At 40.7% G+C, this 21,928-nt stretch overlaps 1 protein-coding gene across 3 annotated transcripts in view; it reads right to left on the reverse strand.

Annotated features, from left to right (window-relative positions):
• Positions 1-21,928, reverse strand: part of LOC128659843 (gastrula zinc finger protein XlCGF26.1-like) — a 164,640-nt gene that overhangs the window by 67,108 nt on the left and 75,604 nt on the right. For 2 of the 3 annotated variants that reach the window (XM_053713418.1, XM_053713417.1), the window contains exon 1: positions 13,882-14,173. The exons of the other annotated variant lie outside the window; for it this stretch is intronic. The gene's annotated coding sequence lies outside the window, so the exon portion shown is untranslated. Of the gene's footprint in view, positions 1-13,881; positions 14,174-21,928 lie in introns of those variants that run through there. 3 annotated transcript variants of the gene reach the window in all.

Raw genomic sequence — 21,928 nt, forward strand, 5'->3', positions numbered from 1 at the left:
ACATGTTCATTATAACGGTATGGCAGGATTTTCTCATCAATTCCATTCAGAAAATAAAAACTGCAACATACCTCAATGCAGATTCAACTGCCCGCTGTCCCCTGATCTGAAGTTTTTTACCTCCCTCAGATGGCCGAGAAACAGCAATATGATCTTAACTACTCCGGTTAAAATCATAAGAAAAACTCTGGTAGATTCTTCTTCAAACTCTGCCAGAGAGGTAATAACACGCTCCGGTGCTATTGTAAAATAACAAACTTTTGATTGAAGTTCTAAAAACTAAGTATAATCACCATAGTCCTCTCACACCTCCTATCTAGTCTTTGGGTGCAAGAGAATGACTGGAGGTGACGTAGAGGGGAGGAGCTATATAGCAACTCTGCTGGGTGAATCCTCTTGCACTTCCTGTAGGGGAGCAGATAATATCCCAGAAGTAATGATGACCCGTGGACTGATCACACATAACAGAAGAAAACCAGGGCGGGCCGTGGACCGGACACACCGTTGGAGAAAGTAATTTATCAGGTAAACATAAATTCTGTTTTCTCCAACATAGGTGTGTCCGGTCCACGGCGTCATCCTTACTTGTGGGAACCAATACCAAAGCTTTAGGACACGGATGAAGGGAGGGAGCAAATCAGGTCACCTAAATGGAAGGCACCACGGCTTGCAAAACCTTTCTCCCAAAATTAGCCTCAGAAGAAGCAAAAGTATCAAACTTGTAAAATTTGGTAAAAGTGTGCAGTGAAGACCAAGTCGCTGCCCTACATATCTGATCAACAGAAGCCTCGTTCTTGAAGGCCCATGTGGAAGCCACAGCCCTAGTGGAATGAGCTGTGATTCTTTCGGGAGGCTGCCGTCCGGCAGTCTCGTAAGCCAATCTGATGATGCTTTTAATCCAAAAAGAGAGAGAGGTAGAAGTTGCTTTTTGACCTCTCCTTTTACCGGAATAAACAACAAACAAGGAAGATGTTTGTCTAAAATCCTTTGTAGCATCTAAATAGAATTTTAGAGCGCGAACAACATCCAAATTGTGCAACAAACGTTCCTTCTTTGAAACTGGTTTCGGACACAGAGAAGGTACGATAATCTCCTGGTTAATGTTTTTGTTAGAAACAACTTTTGGAAGAAAACCAGGTTTAGTACGTAAAACCACCTTATCTGCATGGAACACCAGATAAGGAGGAGAACACTGCAGAGCAGATAATTCTGAAACTCTTCTGGCAGAAGAAATTGCAACTAAAAACAAAACTTTCCAAGATAATAATTTAATATCAACGGAATGCAAGGGTTCAAACGGAACCCCCTGAAGAACTGAAAGAACTAAATTGAGACTCCAAGGAGGAGTCAAAGGTTTGTAAACAGGCTTAATTCTAACCAGAGCCTGAACAAAGGCTTGAACATCTGGCACAGCAGCCAGTTTTTTGTGAAGTAACACCGACAAGGCAGAAATCTGTCCCTTCAGGGAACTTGCAGATAATCCTTTTTCCAATCCTTCTTGAAGGAAGGATAGAATCCTAGGAATCTTAACCTTGTCCCAAGGGAATCCTTTAGATTCACACCAACAGATATATTTTTTCCAAATTTTGTGGTAAATCTTTCTAGTTACAGGCTTTCTGGCCTGAACAAGAGTATCGATAACAGAATCTGAGAACCCTCGCTTCGATAAAATCAAGCGTTCAATCTCCAAGCAGTCAGCTGGAGTGAAACCAGATTCGGATGTTCGAACGGACCCTGAACAAGAAGGTCTCGTCTCAAAGGTAGCTTCCAAGGTGGAGCCGATGACATATTCACCAGATCTGCATACCAAGTCCTGCGTGGCCACGCAGGAGCTATCAAGATCACCGACGCCCTCTCCTGATTGATCCTGGCTACCAGCCTGGGGATGAGAGGAAACGGCGGGAACACATAAGCTAGTTTGAAGGTCCAAGGTGCTACTAGTGCATCCACTAGAGCCGCCTTGGGGTCCCTGGATCTGGACCCGTAGCAAGGAACTTTGAAGTTCTGACGAGAGGCCATCAGATCCATGTCTGGAATGCCCCACAGCTGAGTGACTTGGGCAAAGATTTCCGGATGGAGTTCCCACTCCCCCGGATGCAATGTCTGACGACTCAGAAAATCCGCTTCCCAATTTTCCACTCCTGGGATGTGGATAGCAGACAGGTGGCAGGAGTGAGACTCCGCCCATAGAATGATTTTGGTCACTTCTTCCATCGCTAGGGAACTCCTTGTTCCCCCCTGATGGTTGATGTACGCAACAGTTGTCATGTTGTCTGATTGAAACCGTATGAACTTGGCCCTCGCTAGCTGAGGCCAAGCCTTGAGAGCATTGAATATCGCTCTCAGTTCCAGAATATTTATCGGTAGAAGAGATTCTTCCCGAGACCAAAGACCCTGAGCTTTCAGGGATCCCCAGACCGCGCCCCAGCCCATCAGACTGGCGTCGGTCGTGACAATGACCCACTCTGGTCTGCGGAATGTCATCCCTTGTGACAGGTTGTCCAGGGACAGCCACCAACGGAGTGAGTCTCTGGTCCTCTGATTTACTTGTATCTTTGGAGACAAGTCTGTATAGTCCCCATTCCACTGACTGAGCATGCACAGTTGTAATGGTCTTAGATGAATGCGCGCAAAAGGAACTATGTCCATTGCCGCTACCATCAACCCGATCACTTCCATGCACTGAGCTATGGAAGGAAGAGGAACGGAATGAAGTATCCGACAAGAGTCTAGAAGTTTTGTTTTTCTGGCCTCTGTTAGAAAAATCCTCATTTCTAAGGAGTCTATAATTGTTCCCAAGAAGGGAACCCTTGTTGACGGGGATAGAGAACTCTTTTCCACGTTCACTTTCCATCCGTGAGATCTGAGAAAGGCCAGGACGATGTCCGTGTGAGCCTTTGCTTGAGGAAGGGACGACGCTTGAATCAGAATGTCGTCCAAGTAAGGTACTACAGCAATGCCCCTTGGTCTTAACACAGCTAGAAGGGACCCTAGTACCTTTGTGAAAATCCTTGGAGCAGTGGCTAATCCGAAAGGAAGCGCCACGAACTGGTAATGTTTGTCCAGGAATGCGAACCTTAGGAACCGATGATGTTCCTTGTGGATAGGAATATGTAGATACGCATCCTTTAAATCCACCGTGGTCATGAATTGACCTTCCTGGATGGAAGGAAGAATAGTTCGAATGGTTTCCATCTTGAACGATGGAACCTTGAGAAACTTGTTTAAGATCTTGAGATCTAAGATTGGTCTGAACGTTCCCTCTTTTTTGGGAACTATGAACAGATTGGAGTAGAACCCCATCCCTTGTTCTCTTAATGGAACAGGATGAATCACTCCCATTTTTAACAGGTCTTCTACACAATGTAAGAATGCCTGTCTTTTTATGTGGTCTGAAGACAACTGAGACCTGTGGAACCTCCCCCTTGGGGGAAGTCCCTTGAATTCCAGAAGATAACCTTGGGAGACTATTTCTAGCGCCCAAGGATCCAGAACATCTCTTGCCCAAGCCTGAGCGAAGAGAGAGAGTCTGCCCCCCACCAGATCCGGTCCCGGATCGGGGGCCAACATTTCATGCAGTCTTGGTAGCAGTGGCAGGTTTCTTGGCCTGCTTTCCCTTGTTCCAGCCTTGCATTGGTCTCCAAGCTGGCTTGGCTTGAGAAGTATTACCCTCTTGCTTAGAGGACGTAGCACCTTGGGCTGGTCCGTTTCTACGAAAGGGACGAAAATTAGGTTTATTTTTTGCCTTGAAAGGCCGATCCTGAGGAAGGGCGTGGCCCTTACCCCCAGTGATATCAGAGATAATCTCTTTCAAGTCAGGGCCAAACAGCGTTTTCCCCTTGAAAGGAATGTTAAGTAGCTTGTTCTTGGAAGACGCATCAGCCGACCAAGATTTCAACCAAAGCGCTCTGCGCGCCACAATAGCAAACCCAGAATTCTTAGCCGCTAACCTAGCCAATTGCAAAGTGGCGTCTAGGGTGAAAGAATTAGCCAATTTGAGAGCATTGATTCTGTCCATAATCTCCTCATAAGGAGGAGAATCACTATCGACCGCCTTTATCAGCTCATCGAACCAGAAACATGCGGCTGTAGCGACAGGGACAATGCATGAAATTGGTTGTAGAAGGTAACCCTGCTGAACAAACATCTTTTTAAGCAAACCTTCTAATTTTTTATCCATAGGATCTTTGAAAGCACAACTATCCTCTATGGGTATAGTGGTGCGTTTGTTTAAAGTGGAAACCGCTCCCTCGACCTTGGGGACTGTCTGCCATAAGTCCTTTCTGGGGTCGACCATAGGAAACAATTTTTTAAATATGGGGGGAGGGACGAAAGGAATACCGGGCCTTTCCCATTCTTTATTAACAATGTCCGCCACCCGCTTGGGTATAGGAAAAGCTTCTGGGAGCCCCAGCACCTCTAGGAACTTGTCCATTTTACATAGTTTCTCTGGGATGACCAACTTGTCACAATCATCCAGAGTGGATAATACCTCCTTAAGCAGAATGCGGAGATGTTCCAACTTAAATTTAAATGCAATCACATCAGGTTCAGCCTGTTGAGAAATGTTCCCTGAATCAGTAATTTCTCCCTCAGACAAAACCTCCCTGGCCCCATCAGACTGGGTTAGGGGCCCTTCAGAGATATTAATATCAGCGTCGTCATGCTCTTCAGTATCTAAAACAGAGCAGCCGCGCTTACGCTGACAAGTGTTCATTTTGGCTAAAATGTTTTTGACAGAATTATCCATTACAGCCGTTAATTGTTGCATAGTAAGGAGTATTGGCGCGCTAGATGTACTAGGGGCCTCCTGAGTGGGCAAGACTCGTGTAGACGAAGGAGGGAATGATGCAGTACCATGCTTACTCCCCTCACTTGAGGAATCATCTTGGGCATCATTGTCATTATCACATAAATCACATTTATTTAAATGAATAGGAATTCTGGCTTCCCCACATTCAGAACACAGTCTATCTGGTAGTTCAGACATGTTAAACAGGCATAAACTTGATAACAAAGTACAAAAACGTTTTAAAATAAAACCGTTACTGTCACTTTAAATTTTAAACTGAACACACTTTATTACTGCAATTGCGAAAAAACATGAAGGAATTGTTCAAAATTCACCAAATTTTCACCACAGTGTCTTAAAGCCTTAAAAGTATTGCACACCAAATTTGGAAGCTTTAACCCTTAAAATAACGGAACCGGAGCCGTTTTAAACTTTAACCCCTTTACAGTCCCTGGTATCTGCTTTGCTGAGACCCAACCAAGCCCAAAGGGGAATACGATACCAAATGACGCCTTCAGAAAGTCTTTTCTAAGTATCAGAGCTCCTCTCACATGCGACTGCATGCCATGCCTCTCAAAAACAAGTGCGCCACACCGGCGCGAAAATGAGGCTCTGCTTATGCTTTGGGAAAGCCCCTAAGGGATAAGGTGTCTAATACAGTGCCTGCCGATATTATTATATCAAAATACCCAGATAAAATGATTCCTCAAGGCTAAATATGTGTTAATAATGAATCGATTTAGCCCAGAAAAAGTCTACAGTCTTAATAAGCCCTTGTGAAGCCCTTATTTACGATCGTAATAAACATGGCTTACCGGATCCCATAGGGAAAATGACAGCTTCCAGCATTACATCGTCTTGTTAGAATGTGTCATACCTCAAGCAGCAAGAGACTGCACACTGTTCCCCCAACTGAAGTTAATTGCTCTCAACAGTCCTGTGTGGAACAGCCATGGATTTTAGTTACGGTTGCTAAAATCATTTTCCTCATACAAACAGAAATCTTCATCTCTTTTCTGTTTCTGAGTAAATAGTACATACCAGCACTATTTCAAAATAACAAACTCTTGATTGAATAATAAAAACTACAGTTAAACACTAAAAAACTCTAAGCCATCTCCGTGGAGATGTTGCCTGTACAACGGCAAAGAGAATGACTGGGGTAGGCGGAGCCTAGGAGGGATCATGTGACCAGCTTTGCTGGGCTCTTTGCCATTTCCTGTTGGGGAAGAGAATATCCCACAAGTAAGGATGACGCCGTGGACCGGACACACCTATGTTGGAGAAAGCTAGAATACCATCTCAGATCCTACAGCAACATAGACAGTTAGGAGGGGTGGGAACACCAAATTTAATACACTATTACCAAGCCGCAAGACTGGCGCAAACTACTTTACTGAGTAAGAATCCAAAAGACCTAGTGTGGGTGTAAGTGGAGACGCTCATGACAGATTACTAAACCCCAGAGGAGATACTATGGGATTTTTCTAGACACCCCTTTAGGGGAATGCCAGCCTCAAAGCTCACGATGGAGATGATGCAAACATGGGTTTCGCTCTCCAATTCCCTAAACCTAATCCCTCAGGACTCGGTAGTGCGACCAATTAAGTCCATTTTAAATCCAGACTTTTACACACATTTGGGGAAGTGGGAAAACAAAGGATTATATAGGGTAGCAGACTTCCTACATAATAACAAATTAGCTACTTATCAACAAATACAAGAAAAAATTAGCCCAGAGAAACTTCACTGGTTTTTATACCTACAAGTGACCTCAGCTATTACCAAACTCAGGACACATAGCTCTAGAACACCGTTAACAACACTTGAGCACTTCTGCAACACACCCAAACGTCACAAAAAACAAATCTCGGCTATATACTTAGCAATACAGAAAGCTAAATTCATATCTAAATCCCCTATAATGGAGAGATGGGAAAGGGATCTACAGAAAGTTTACTCTAAGGATGAATGGGAAATAATGATATATACAGCTAGTAAAGGATTAATTAGTGCAGACTTCAGAGAAAACTGTATTAAAACATCTTTCAGATGGTATCTGACCCCCATAGTCACATCCCATTATACTCAGAGAGGTAACAAGCTTTGCTATAGAGGCTGTGCGGAAACAGGGACATATATCCACATGTGGTGGGAATGCCCACAGGTCAAACAAATATGGTTCAAACTCTCTGAGTTACTTAGCGAAGTCTTATCTGAAACTATCTCTCTAACACCGTCACAAGCATTATTAAACGAACACATTAAACCCTTTAATGCACCTATCAATACGTTCATACGTACACTATGCACGGCCACTAAGATTTGCTTAGCACGATATTGGAAATCAGGAGCACCCTCATGGGGGGAGGTGATGGACAAGATTCAAGCTACATATAAAATGTTGGAAACGATAGCCCACATTAAAAATAACTATGAACAATTCTTAAAAACATGGAACTTCTGGATCCTGTCAGGACATTAGATACATGGAGGACGGGAGCATGTAGCTTTGACATTAGGATAGGTTGTTCACAGATGGGGTCTCTGGGACGACCCACAAAGCTGCTCAGGCGACTGCGATTCGACTTTTGCTTAGAAACTGGTGGGGGCCCTTCCCTCGGATCTGCTGCAAGGGAAAAGAGGCGACAGGCAAGTTGTTGGTAATTTAATTTTATGTTGGTTTATGTTTGGTTTTTGAAGGGTTGGGGGGAGGGGGGGGGGGAAGTATATAAAGTAAATATGTCGGGTGAGGAGAAGGGAGAAGTAAGAAATTGTCTGATTGGTTTTCTACTGTTGCTCCCTTCAATGCATCCCTAAAAATTTAGATATATAGTTGGCTTCTCAACAACACAGGACTGAAGATTTTTGCCACAATAGCTTTATAAGATAACTTTCATGTGCTAATGGACCTTTAGATAACTTCTCCATAGCGGATCACTGTGTGATGGAGTAAAGCTTCTGATCAGGGGATGGTGGAGGGGTTTTGTTTTGTATTATATAAACAATGTGACCTGTATTTGTTATACTTACTGCAATAAAAATCATTTCAACTAAAATGTTCATGAAGTATATAATAACAAAATGAACAGATGCATACTAACAATACAATGTAATAAAACTTACTATGAATTCTAAAGATCAGTAGATTTATTTCTGACATTTTGTTCTGCACCTGTATCCTGTGACAGTGATCAGCCAATAACAGACTCATATCTGTATATAATATAAACTCTTGCACATGCTAAGTAGCAGCAGGTGTCACATAACGTGTGTTTTATAAACATTGTGTACAATTTGTTCTGCACCTGTATCATGTGACAGTGATCAGCCAATAACAGACTCATATCTGTATATAATATAAACTCTTGCACATGCTAAGTAGCAGCTGGTGCCACATAACCTGTATTTTATAAACATTGTGTACAATTTGTTCTGCACCTGTATCATGTGACAGCGATCAGCCAATAACAGACTCATATCTGTATATAATATAAACTCTTGCACATGCTAAGTAGCAGCTGGTGCCACATAACCTGTATTTTATAAACATTGTGTACAATTTGTTCTGCACCTGTATCATGTGACAGCGATCAGCCAATAACAGACTCATATCTGTATATAATATAAACTCGTGCACATGCTAAGTAGCAGCTGGTGCCATATAACCTGTATTTTATAAACATTGTGTACATTTTGTTCTGCACCTGTATCCTGTGACAGCGATCAGCCAATAACAGACTCATATCTGTATATAATATAAACTCGTACACATGCTAAGTAGCAGCTGGTGCCACATAACCTGTATTTTATAAACATTGTGTAAAATTTGTTCTGCACCTGTATCATGCGACCGTGATCAGCCAATAACAGACTCATATCTGTATATAATATAAACTCTTGTACACGCTAAGTAGCAGCTGGTGCCACATAACCTGTATTTTATAACCATTGTGTAAAATTTAATAATGGAAATAAATTTTAAACAGCTATTTTATATAAAAATAAACCTAAAGGAGAAATCTCCCATACATTTTACTCTTTTATACACTGTTATAAAAAGTAATTAGAAGCACATTACAAGGAACAGAAAAGTCACAATTAAACTTTCAAGATTTAAATTTAATCAACTTTATATTTACTTCTATTATTTAATCTGATTTGTTCCATTGGAGACCTTTGTGACAAAGCTTACAATGCACTATAGTGCTCTTGCTGCTGATTAGTGGCTGCACATACAAACTTCTTGTCATTGGCTCACCTGATATGTTCAGCTTGCTCCCAGTAGTGCATTGCTGCTGCTTCAATAAAGGATACCAAAAGAATTTAGCAAATTTCAGAATAGAAGTAAATTGGAAACTTTATATGTTCTAACTAAACATTGAAAAACATTTTGGGTTTCTTGTCTCTTTAAGGGAACACTAAATTTACAGGACACTGTCCCTTTAAGTCTGTGATCATGTGACATAAACAGCTGAAGGTGCAGAATACACTTACTAAGGTCTTTACTAACAACAAGAATCAGTCACAGATCAGTGGGATAAACATTCCGATGATAAACAGGTGCAGCTAATAGAAATAAGAAATGTATTATAAAATAACCTCATTAGAAATAAAATAATATGCAGATCACAAGATATTTATGATTAAATCACTATATGTGATGAGGCTGAGGCTACTGAAATATAACTGAAAATAAACTGAGTGATATTTATTATTGAAGTAAATAGCAGCTTTAAAATCATTTTAAACCCTTAAAGGGACAGTCTACACCAGAATTGTTATTGTTTTAAAAGATAGATAATCCCTTTATTACCCATTCCCCAGTTTTGCATAACCAACACAGTTATATTAATATACTTTTAACCTCTGTGATTATCTTGCATCTAAGCCTCTGCAAACTGCCCCTTTACTTCAGTTCTTTTGACAGACTTGCAGTTTAGCCAATCGGTGCCTGCTCCCAGATAACTTCATGTGCATGAGCACAGTGTTATCTATACGAAACACATGAACTAACACCCTCTAGTGGTGAAAAACTGTTAAAATGCATTCTGAAAATAGGTGGCCTTCAAGGTCTAAGAAATTAGCATATGAACCTCCTAGGTTAAGCTTTCAACTAAGAATACTAAGAGAACAAATCAAAATTGGTGATAAAAGTAAATTGGAAAATTGTTTAAAATTACATGCCCTATCTGAATCATGAAAGTTTATTTTGGACTAGACTGTCCCTTCAACGACTGTGACGTGCCCTGTTAAGGGATTGTCTGTCTGTAATGGAGCAAGTCTTGCCGCACTATTAGACCCTCCTACACTCTTGCTAAACTCAGTTTCTTATATGAAGTGAAATATTTTATCTTTATCATAACAAAATACAGAACAATATTTTCTCATCATTATATAAAACAACAGTGTGAGGCTGTTAATAAAGATTTATGTCAGGGTTTGCATATTACCGTTTAGCAGAAGCTCTGTAAGTATGAAGTCTCTCTGGTTCCTCCTGTGATATCACTGAGTGTTACACAGATATTTATACTAATGTGGGAGTGTCACCTTTCTCTGTGTGACTCACATGAGTACAACTTGTCAGTTGGGAGACAATGAGAGGGTCACACCTGGCCTTTTGTTCTCATATAGATGTCTATTGTCCCCTCTAGTGTCACATGAGTACAGAGTCCCTGCCTCCCCCTCAGGGTGTGATTATCATATGGATAAGTAAGGAGGAAACAAACTGTTTATTTAAATGTGAGTTTTTTCTGTTCTGTCCTAAAATATCATAGGGTATAGCATTATATTATGTTTTTATTGATGGGAATTGTTATTTTAACAGAACTTAGTTGCAGATATTTAATATTAACATGTTATTAGAAACATATGAGATACAATGCTGAGTATTTTAATACTAATATTTTGATCCTTTTATTATTTGTTCACTAACTGTATTATCTAATCATCTTTTTTAATCTTTCTAGAATAAATTATATTTATTCTGACTATTTTATTCTACACATATAAATTGCTGTACCCTGCAACTAACTGAGATTTTGTATGTTTTCATTGTGCTATATTTTATATGTAACATTTATTCCCATACATATGCATATAACATATATATGTGCACATACGATATTGCTCTGATATTTTTAAAATCTAAATCCATACTTTGTATAATCTTAAAATCTAAGATTTCACACTCATTACTAAACAGACCTGCAGATTTATATGCTATAATTTGCATCATTTAGCATTTGTTTTTAAAAAGAAAATAGTAAAAAATCTAAAGCTTCATATAAAATGTTAAGGGATAGATTACAAGTGGAGCCGTATTTTGCGTTTTAGCTATAGTATAAACACTGCTAGAATTTTTATTTCTGCGCTAGTGAGATCGCACTGGTGTTACAAAGTCAAAGTAAACAATTTTTTCTCTAGCAGTAACCCAACTAGTGCGAGAAGTCTGAAGTTACAACATCGTGTGCGCGCTCTTGTATTCCCCTATAGAAGTCAATGGTGCAAACACGATCACTTATTTGCAATCCCTTTAGAAGTCAATGGATAAAAAAAATCTGAAAAAAACAAACACCTGACTATCTTGAAAAGAACATACCATATTTTCATTAGCGATAACCCGACATGAATACAGGAATATTTCATATTTCAATGTCCTTTACATAATGGAATATGTTTTATTTATTATTAAATAAATATTTATACATAGGGGACTTCCGGGCGGCGGCCATCTTACTGGTCGCACTGAGCTTCAGCTCCCTAAGTTTTCTCCAAATTCACTTAGATTGTGAAGCTAAAACTTGTTATACATTATTCAAACAGTTGGAGAAACTGGACTGCGGACGGCCTGATTTGAAATCTGGGGTTTTGAATCTGGACGTGGCATATTTGCCCTCAGTACCGGGCTACTCTACTTGAGGCCTTCCCCACTAACAGAAGCCTCATCACCGTCCCCACTCTAAGCTGTGCCCGAGTGCGCAGTCCTTCCTCATACCCACCAAGGACCAAATAACCCTACTAAGTAGTTACATCTAAACGGATGACCTAAACCGATACTTCCAGCAATGGTGAATATGCAGATATGCCTGGCTGAATTGGCCCTAATATTGGAGGAACATAGGCTTCAGCTCTGTAATACCATCGAGCAGGCCTTTCTCTCCGTCTCCCGCAGCTGTAAGGAAATTGCAATGCAACCGCAGGCAGTGAACCTACTTCGCTCAATTAGGGAGGCCGCTACAGAATCAAAGAGGAATGTGTTCCCTAATGATTGCAATAATGGCGGCAATCCTACCTCTGATCCAGATACCACGACAAAGCAGCCCAATGCCCAGATCGCTGCTGTGAGTCATGCACAAGAAGCGCTTGAAGAGGTGGCCCCGCTGCAGCATCCCTCACATAAGCAGACCTTTGAGGCTAATCAACCTTCCCGGCAGCGGAAAGGAACAGAGGGTTGGCCCAGTCAGATTGGCTCAAGACGCGTTCAGGAGGACATCCTAGGTGTGCTGCTGGGGAGCCATCTCAGGGAGCAAACAAGCACGGAGTCTGCCGGAACAAACACAGAGCCGTGCCTGCCTGAGGAGGCACCAGAGTATGGCTTAATCGCAGACCGCCAAGGGCTCCATCTTTTTTCTCTATTGCGAACCTCTACAAATTGGAGAACGGACTCTTTGAAAGTTGCGGCACCAACAGGGACTGATGGCAGGTACTATAGACACCGGAGGTCCAAAAACAAGTCCGGTATAGGTTAGAGACATCAAGTCTGAGCTGGGTTAGAGGTCTCATCTAATGAACAATATTGGTTTGATACGCTATAGATGATGACCGCTAATCTGACTGGCCGTTATAATGCTCATGTATAGTTATTTTCATATCCCTTGCTGTGACCCCCACATAATATATAACTACGTGCCTGATATGTGCTTGCCGGGAGGTATAAGTGTGTCCTAGAAGACCTCCATAATTTGGACAGCTCCAAGACGTGGCTTTTGTTTTAGAATGCTGGGGCATTTCAAGCTACTCCCAAGTTTTTTTTTTATAATGGAAACGGGTACTTTATATATAAATATTGCCATCCTTGTACCATAAGACATGACACCTTCAGTTTGCTATCAGTCTAAGGGCCCTAGGTCAATTCAATTTGCCAGGTTATAAAGTTCAGGTTATTTATGTTTAGGCTTCAAGTAAATTTATACAGTATGTGTGTAATACAGCAGATTTGAGCACTTCTAGATATACAGCTATTTTTAAATCCCCTTTCATGCTACTAGATATGGGTTAGTACCATATTCCTAGCTATAGCAGACTCCTGTCTGAGAGTAGTGAACCAGTATAATTAAATATATTTCTCCTATCTAATAGCTGGCTCATGGACCGTATGGAACATTTTGGTTTTTGATCTGCATTCTGTTATTACTCTGAATCTCTTCCTTAGGAGCCTGTATAACAGTCACCGACATTGCTTATTGTATAACACAGCATTGCCTAGTTATTTGTTTTATATATAGCATATTGGAAAATGGCTGTTTTCTGTGTCTATGATAGAAAGTCACCGGCCAGTTCATTTTTTGGACTATGTTAATATATCTTGTAAGCTCACATGTCCTTCCATTTAAGCTGGTATTCTGTAACTCAAATGGATAAGCTTAAAATATACATATGTGTATATAATGTTTAAGACCATATGCTTCATGAGTTAGTAGTTCCCATTTATACCTACCTTTTGATACCCCCTTAAAAGTTATATAGTCCCAGACCTGAGAGGTCTACTACAAAGTCCTGTATCAATTTAAGGGGTCCCTTGACATCATAATCTCTATTTATTTACTTACAATATTATCCTTTGGCACATGTAAGAGATGTTAAATTAGATGCTTCTATCATCCCCCCCAAAAAAATAAAAAAAATAAAATAAAAGAGGTCCGTTAGTAGAGACCCAAGAGTGGTCTCCTCAGCCATGAATGACCACCTATAGCGCGAACTCCTCCAGCTATCTTTAGAGGCCCAAAAGTGGCCTTTTACTTCACTCAGGTGGTCCCTAGACGACATACTTTGTCTATATTACTCACATGATAGTGGTATTTTCTTACCTGTGTTCCCCATGTTATCATCTTGTTGTTTTTATTTAGTGTTTACCCAACATTATTTCATGTGATATATGTTTCATTTTCACACTGATGTATGTTTTTGAAGAAACCTCAATAAAAAAAAATAAAAAAAATATTTATACATATCTGATGGTTTATTAAACAAATATATATTTAGCAATAGTATTTCAATATATATTATATAAAAGTTAAAGGGACAGTCTAGTCCAAAATAAACTTTCATGATTCAGATAGGGCATGTCATTTGAAACAACTTTCCCATTTACTTTTATCACAAATTTTGCTTTGTTATCTTGGTATTCTTAGTTGAAAGCTAAACCTAGATAGGCTCAAATGCTAATTTCTTAGACTGGGCAATATGTAATAAAGGGATTATCTATCTTTTTAAATAATAAAACTTCTGGTGTAGACTGTCCCTTTAAAAGGGATAGATTTTATATATATATATATATATATATATATATATATATATATATATATATATATATATATATATATATATATATATATATATATATATATATATATATAAATATATATAAAAGTTTGGTGATACTTGTATAATAATAATCTATTAAATACAATCTGTCATAGACCATATAAATCAATTGCGTCAAAACCTTATGTGAAAGCATTTAAACATTTTCTTAATGCAGAATAGTCACAGCTTTATGTGTTAGTGTCAAATCTGAACCTTAGTCTAATATAAGTGAATGGGACACAAGCATCTGTCAGAATGTAACTAGAACACCAAATCAATAGTGATCATCTTTAACTAAAACGTTAAACATTTGAAGCAGAGTTAGCTACTGCGTTCCCAATTGCATGGGCTGATTCATACAGCGCTAATAAGGATCACCAAAAACAAAAAAACAGCACAACATACCCAGTATGGCAAACTCTGATTGTTTGGCTACGGAGATAAAGAGTGGAGGAGACAAGACTACTATCTTAGGCACCCCCCCATCTATGACACTGTGTGTGCCTAAGATAGTAGTGCTCACATTTCACAGTATTGTTGTCTGAGGAAGGGGTGAACCCCCCCAAACATCACTAAGTAAAATAGTGTTTTTAAAATACAGAGAGCGCTGTTATTGACCTGACTTTTATGCATTTTTTGCACCCTGGTAGAGAGTGATAGTAGTTGGATTGTGAGAGTGCTTCTACCTGCTTTATATTAGATATATAAGGTCTACATAACATAATTTATGTAAGAACTTACCTGATAAATTCATTTCTTTCATAGAGGCAAGAGTCCATGAGCTAGTGACGTATGGGATATACATTCCTACCAGGAGGGGGCAAAGTTTCCCAAACCTCAAAATGCCTATAAATACACCTCCCACATCACTCATACCTTAGTTTAACGTGTAGTCAAGAAGGAGTAAAAACCATACAAAAAGAGGAACTGGAAAAAATAAAGTGCTTTATACAAAAAAAAAAAAAACCATAACCACAAAAAAATAAGGTCGGTCTCATGGACTCTTGCCACTATGAAAGAAATTAATTTATCAGGTAAGTTTATTTCATGTAAGTGGCAAGAGTCCATGAGCTAGTGACGTATGGGATTTAATACCCAAGATGTGGAAAACCACGAGTCACTAGAGAGGGAGGGATAAAATAACATCTAAATCCGCAGAGAAATTAAATCCAAAATAATTAAAGTTTTCTTTTAATAAAATAAAAAAAAAACTCAAATCAAAAGGTATTAGAATCAAACAGACAACTGCCTGAAGAACCTTTCTACCAAAGGCAAACACATCAGAATGGTAAAATTTAGTAAAAGTATGCAAAGAAGACCAAGTTGCTGCTTTATAAATATGATCAACTGAAGCTTCATTCTTAAAAGCCCAAGATGTGGCAACTGATCTAGTAGAATGAGCTGTAATTCTCTGAGACAGAGACTGCCCCGCCTACAAATAAGCTTTGTGAATCAAAAGCCCAGAAGCAGAACTTTTCTTCACTTTCTGCGATGAGATTTTTTTGTAGTAAAAAATTTTCTGCAGGTCATTTTGAAATAAAATTCAGTTTTAAATTGTGTGTGTGTGCATGTGTATATATATATATATATGTGTATACCCCCCCTGCATATCAATAACACCATGGTCTCTTCATGGATACCCTCCCCTGCATATCAATATCACCCTGGTCTCCTTATGGATACCCCCCCCTGCATATCAATATCACCCTGGTCTCTTCATGGATACCCCCCTTGCATATCAATATCACCCTGGTCTCTTCATGGATACCCCCCCCCTGCATATCAATATCACCCTGGTCTCTTCATGGATACCCCCCCTTGCATATCAATATCACCCTGGTCTCTTCATGGATACCCCCACCTGCATATCAATATCACCCTGGTCTCTTCATGGATACCCCCACCTGCATATCAATATCACCCTGGTCTCTTCATGGATACCCCCACCTGCATATCAATATCACCCTGGTCTCTTCATGGATACCCCCACCTGCATATCAATATCACCCTGGTCTCTTCATGGATACCCCCACCTGCATATCAATATCACCCTGGTCTCTTCATGGATACCCCCACCTGCATATCAATATCACCCTGGTCTCTTCATGGATACCCCCACCTGCATATCAATATCACCCTGGTCTCTTCATGGATACCCCCACCTGCATATCAATATCACCATGATCTCTTCATGGATACCCCCACCTGCATATCAATATCACCCTGGTCTCTTCATGGATACCCCCCCCCTGCATATCAATATCACCCTGGTCTCTTCATGGATACCCCCCCCTGCATATCAATATCACCCTGGTCTCTTCATGGATATCCCCCCCCTGCATATCAATATCACCCTGGTCTCGTCATGGATACCCCCCCTGCATATCAATATCACCCTGGTCTCTTCATACATACCCCCCTCATATCAATATAACCATGGTCTCTTCATGCATACCCCCCCCCTGCATATCAATATCACCATGGTCTCGTCATGGATACCCCCTCCCTGCATATCAATATCACCCTGGTCTCTTCATACATACCCCCCCCCCCCTGCATATCAATATCACCCTGGTCTCTTCATACATACCCCCCCCCCCCCCTGCATATCAATATCACCCTGGTCTCTTCATGCATAACCCCCCCCCTGCATATCATATCACCCTGGTCTCTTTATGCATACCCCATGCAATATATTATATAAACATACTTTCACTTCACATATACCATCAGTGAATGCAAATAGAAACCACCTAAGAAACAGAGGCTTTACAACAATGAGGTCACTGGCAGTGAAATGATTATCTTGGATCAGTACAATGTTTCATTCAGCAGGGCTTTGTTGTAGAGGCTGGGCAGCCTGCAGATGGGTATGTGGGGGCTGGGATGAAGGAGATCTCTGCTACAGCATCACAAGATGAAGATTTTGTTTGCCTGCTCTAGAGCATCATAACTCAAATTGTTTAATTATTAAATATTAAATCTGCATATCCCCAATGGAAACATTTACTGTGCAAAAAAAAAAAGTGTGTGAGCTGCTTTGCAAAAAACCTCAGACAAATGATAAAAATATTATCTGTACTCAAGTGTCAGAGATTAACTGGAATTGCTCACAGCCTAGTTATGCAGCCTAGTTATGCAGAATATGGCCTTTTCCATCTGCCACTTTGTTTCACATAAAAAAAAGATAGACATCACCAGTTAAAGGTTCTTCTCGTTAGCACCTTGCCCACAGCCTGCAGTACCATCTTGTGGCAACTGAAGCCAGCTTTAGGGCTGCCGGTAAGGAGGGATCTGTCGGGACTCAGGGGAAATGGATACAGGGGGCCCCAGCATCCTCAGACCAGAGGGATCCCCTCCGGACTTGTGAACGCAGCGCAAAGACAGGACAGGCTCCTAAACTTCCCAACAAATACAGCAGATGAGGGAACTGAGCACTCTGTGTCCCTCCTACAGTGCCGGAGAGTGGACAGTCTGTGGTAGGCAGGCACGGACGTAGTTAATATAATAATATATGTTAAGAGGCTCAGGCTGGGGATGAAAGGGAGGCACTTCCCAGTGTCACATGTACTGCGTGCTTTCAAAACAGACTTCGGAATGGCAATATTACAAAATGACATTCTTGAAAACCAGAATTTGTTATTGCCGTTCCGAAGTCTGTTTTGAAAGCACGCAGTACATGTGAGATGTGACACTGGGAAGTGCCTCCCTTTCCTCCCAAGCCTGAGCCTCTTAACATATATTATTATATTAAGTACGTGCGTGCCTGCCTGCCCCAGACTGTCCACTCAGTAAAGAGTATGCTTTAAATAAATGGTATTCCGAATCCTCTAACACTCCCTGCTCTCCTCCTCTCTCCGGCACTGTAGGAGGGACACAGAGTGCTCAGTTCCCTCATCTGCTGTATTTGTTGGGAAGTTTAGGAGCCTGTCTGTCTTTGCGCTGCGTTCACAAGTCCAGAGGGGATCCCTCTGGTCTGAGGATGCTGGGGCCCCCTGAATCCATTTCCCCCGACAGATCCCTCCTAACCGACAGCCCTAATTTAGCTGGCTTCAGCTGCAACAAGATGGTACTGCAGGCTGTGAGCCTCTTAACATATTAATAACTACGTGCCTACCTGCCCCAGTGCCCACTCAGTAAAAACACAATTCAATAAGCACCTACACGATAATAGGGAAAGGAGTTTCAAATGGCTGCAGTAATAGAAAAGCTTCTACACTTACCAGTTACCTCGCAGTCGCAGACAGTCACAGAGTTCTGGCGGTTAAAAGTAACATTAATATTGCCTCTAAAATGTATCAATTTCAGGAGCAGAGCAGCCATTAGCCAATAATTGCAAAATACTGCACTAAAAATGTGCCGGTTGTCATTTTGAAAGCACTGCACTGGCCAGAAAAAAAAAAATCCTGTTGAAGAAAATTCTATGCTTAACGGACCTGGCCGTTCTTTTTCTGCAGACAGGCTCCAGTTTCTGTGATAAGATCGCAGATCGCACTATGTTCTGCCTTGGGGATCAAAAGTTTTAACCAAGATGCCAAAAAAATGGCAGAGGTTTCTGACCTGTCCTGGAACCAGAAAAAATAACAAACTAGAAGTCTTTCTGAAATCTGTAGTAGCCTCAACATAATATTTCAAAGCTCTTACCACATCCAAAGAATGTAAAGACCTTTCAAGAGTATTCTTAGGATTAGGACACAAGGAAGGAACAACAATTTCCCTACTAATGTTGTTAGAATTCACAAAAATTTAAATGAAGTCGGCAAAACAGCTTTATCTTGATGAAAAAATCAGATAAGGAGATTCACAAGAGAGAGCAGACAATTAGGAAACTCTTCTAGCAGAAGCGATAGCCAAAAGAAATAAGACTTTCCAAGAAAGTAGTTTAATATCCAAAGAATGCATAGGCTCAAAAGGAGGAGTCTGAAAAATCATCAAAACCAAATTGAGACTCCAAGGAGGAGAAATAGATTTAATAAACAGGTTTGATATGAACAAAAGCCTGAACAAAATAGTGAATATCAGGAAGTTTAGCAATCTTTCTATGAAATAAAACAGAAAGAGCAGAAATGTGTCCTTTCAAAGTATTTGCAGACAAACCCTTATGCAAACCATCCTGAAGAAACTGTAAAATCCTTGGAACTCTGAAAGAATGCCAAGAATGATTATGAGTGGAACAACATGAATTATAGGTTTTCCAAACTCGATAATAAATTTTCCTTGAAACAGACTTACGAGCCTGTAACATAGTGCTAATCACTGAGTTGGAAAAACCTCTATGACTAAGCATTCAATTTCCATGCCATCAAATTTAGAGATTTGAGATCCTAATGGAAAAACGGCCCTTGAGACAAAAGGTCTGGCCTTAAAGGAAGTGGCCAAGGCTGGCAACTGGACATCAGGACAAGATCCGCATACGAAAACCTGTGAGGCCATGCTGGTGTTATTAGAAACCACATGAGATTGATTCATTATGACCTTGGAGATCACTCTTGGAAGAAGAACCAGAGGCAGAAAAATATAAGCAGGTTAATAAAGACAAGGAACTGCTATGGCATCCACCATTTCCGCCTGAGGATCCCTGAACCTGGAAAGGTATCTGGGAAATTTCTTATTTAGATGAGAGGCCATCAGATCTATTTCTGGAAGACCCCACATCTGTACAAGATGAAAAAACACATCTGGATTGAGAGACCATTCCCCTGGATGTAAAGTCTGATGATTGACATATGCCACTGTTGTGATATTGTCTGTTTGAAAATGAATGTAATGTTCTCTCTTCAATAGAGGCCACGCCTGAAGAGATCTGAAAATAGCACAGAGTTATAAAATATTGATTGGTAACCTCGCCTCTTGAGATTTCCAAACCCTTGTGCTATCACAGACCCCCATACAGCTCCCCAACCTGTAAGACTTGCATCTGTTGTGATCACAGTCCAGGTAGGACAAAAAAATGAGGCCCCTTGAACAATAAGGTGATGGACTAACCACCAAGTCAGAGAGAGTTGAGTTTTGGGATTTAAGTAAATCAGTTGTGATATCAGAGTATAATCCCTGCACCATTGGTGCAACATGCAAAGCTGTAGAGGTCTAATATGAAAATGAGCAAAGGGGATCGCGTCTGATGCTGCAGTAATGAGACCTAAAACTTCCATGCACACAGCCACTGAAGGGAATGATCGAGACTGAAGGTTTAAACAGAATGTCGTCTAGATAAGGCACCACTGCTATGCCCCATGGCCTTAGAACCACCAGAAGGGACCCTAGCACCTTCGTGAAGATACGTGGTGCCGTGGCCAACCCGAAAGGAAGAGCCACAAACTGATAATGCTTGTCCAGAAAGGCAAACCTGAGGAACTGGTGATGATCTTTGTGGATAGGAATGTGTAGATATGCATCCTTTAAATCCACGGTGGTCATATATTGACCCTCCTGGATCAATGGTAAGATAGTCCGAATGGTCTCCATCTTGAAGGATGGGACTCTTAGGAACTGGTTTAGGATCTTGAGATCCAGAATTGGTCTGAATGTTCCCTCCTTTTTGGAAACAATAAACAGATTGGAGTAGAACCCCTGTCCTTGTTCTGCTCATGGAACTGGGCAGATCACTCCCATGGTAAAAAGGTCTTCTACACAGTGCAAGAACGCCTCTCTTTTTGTCGGGTTTACAGAGAATTGAGAAAGATGGAACCTCCCCCTTGGAGGGGAGTCCTTGAAATCTAGAAGGTATCCTTGGGTTACAATTTCTACTGCCCAGGAATCCTGAATGTCTCTTTCCCAGGCCTGAGCAAAGAGAGAGAGTCTGCCCCCTACTAGATCCGGTCCCGGAAAAAGGGAAAAAGAAAAAAAGAAAAGGGAGGGGAATTAATTTTACTCGACAAGGTAACATGGGTGACCGTTGTTTTACTTCTTAATATGAATTAATAGTTTCAAAAGAAAACCAGTTGACAAAGAAAAAAAAAAAAAGGGGAGGGGGTTCCATACATCTCCTCCCCCACCAACCAATCCCTCCTCTCCACGGCCCCTCTCCACCCCCCCATCCACTCCGAGCTGATGAAATCTCCCATTCAGGGCCCTTCACTATAACTGAATGTTAATAATTTGTTCTATATTTGCAATAAAGTCTTTACCCTGACTTAAGACAAGATCTTTCCATTCCTTTAAATATGAATTGTCTTTCTTCCTTTCTAGCCTATAATCATGGGCTGCTATTATTGCCGTATCAATAAGAAGCTTTTTTGCTTTCTTAATCGTAGGTACCCGGGGTTTAGACCAATTGCTAAAAAGAAGCTTTCTGAGATTCAGTATCGCTAATAGAATAAATCTCTTCTTATTCCCCCATAAGGGACAGGGAGACAGTAAAATTATAGAGTTTATTGAAAACGCTATTTTAATACTTGTCATTTGTGAAAGAAAATATGCTACCTTGTGCCAAAACTGATTAACTTTCGGGCAGTCCCACAATAAATGTCCCAAATCTGGATCATTTAAATGGCATTTAGTGCATACGTTTTTAACCTTACTATTCCACTTGGCTACCTGCTGCGGGAT

Source organism: Bombina bombina, chromosome 5 (genome assembly GCF_027579735.1).
Source record: "Bombina bombina isolate aBomBom1 chromosome 5, aBomBom1.pri, whole genome shotgun sequence".
NCBI classification, from domain to species: Eukaryota; Metazoa; Chordata; class Amphibia; order Anura; family Bombinatoridae; genus Bombina; species Bombina bombina.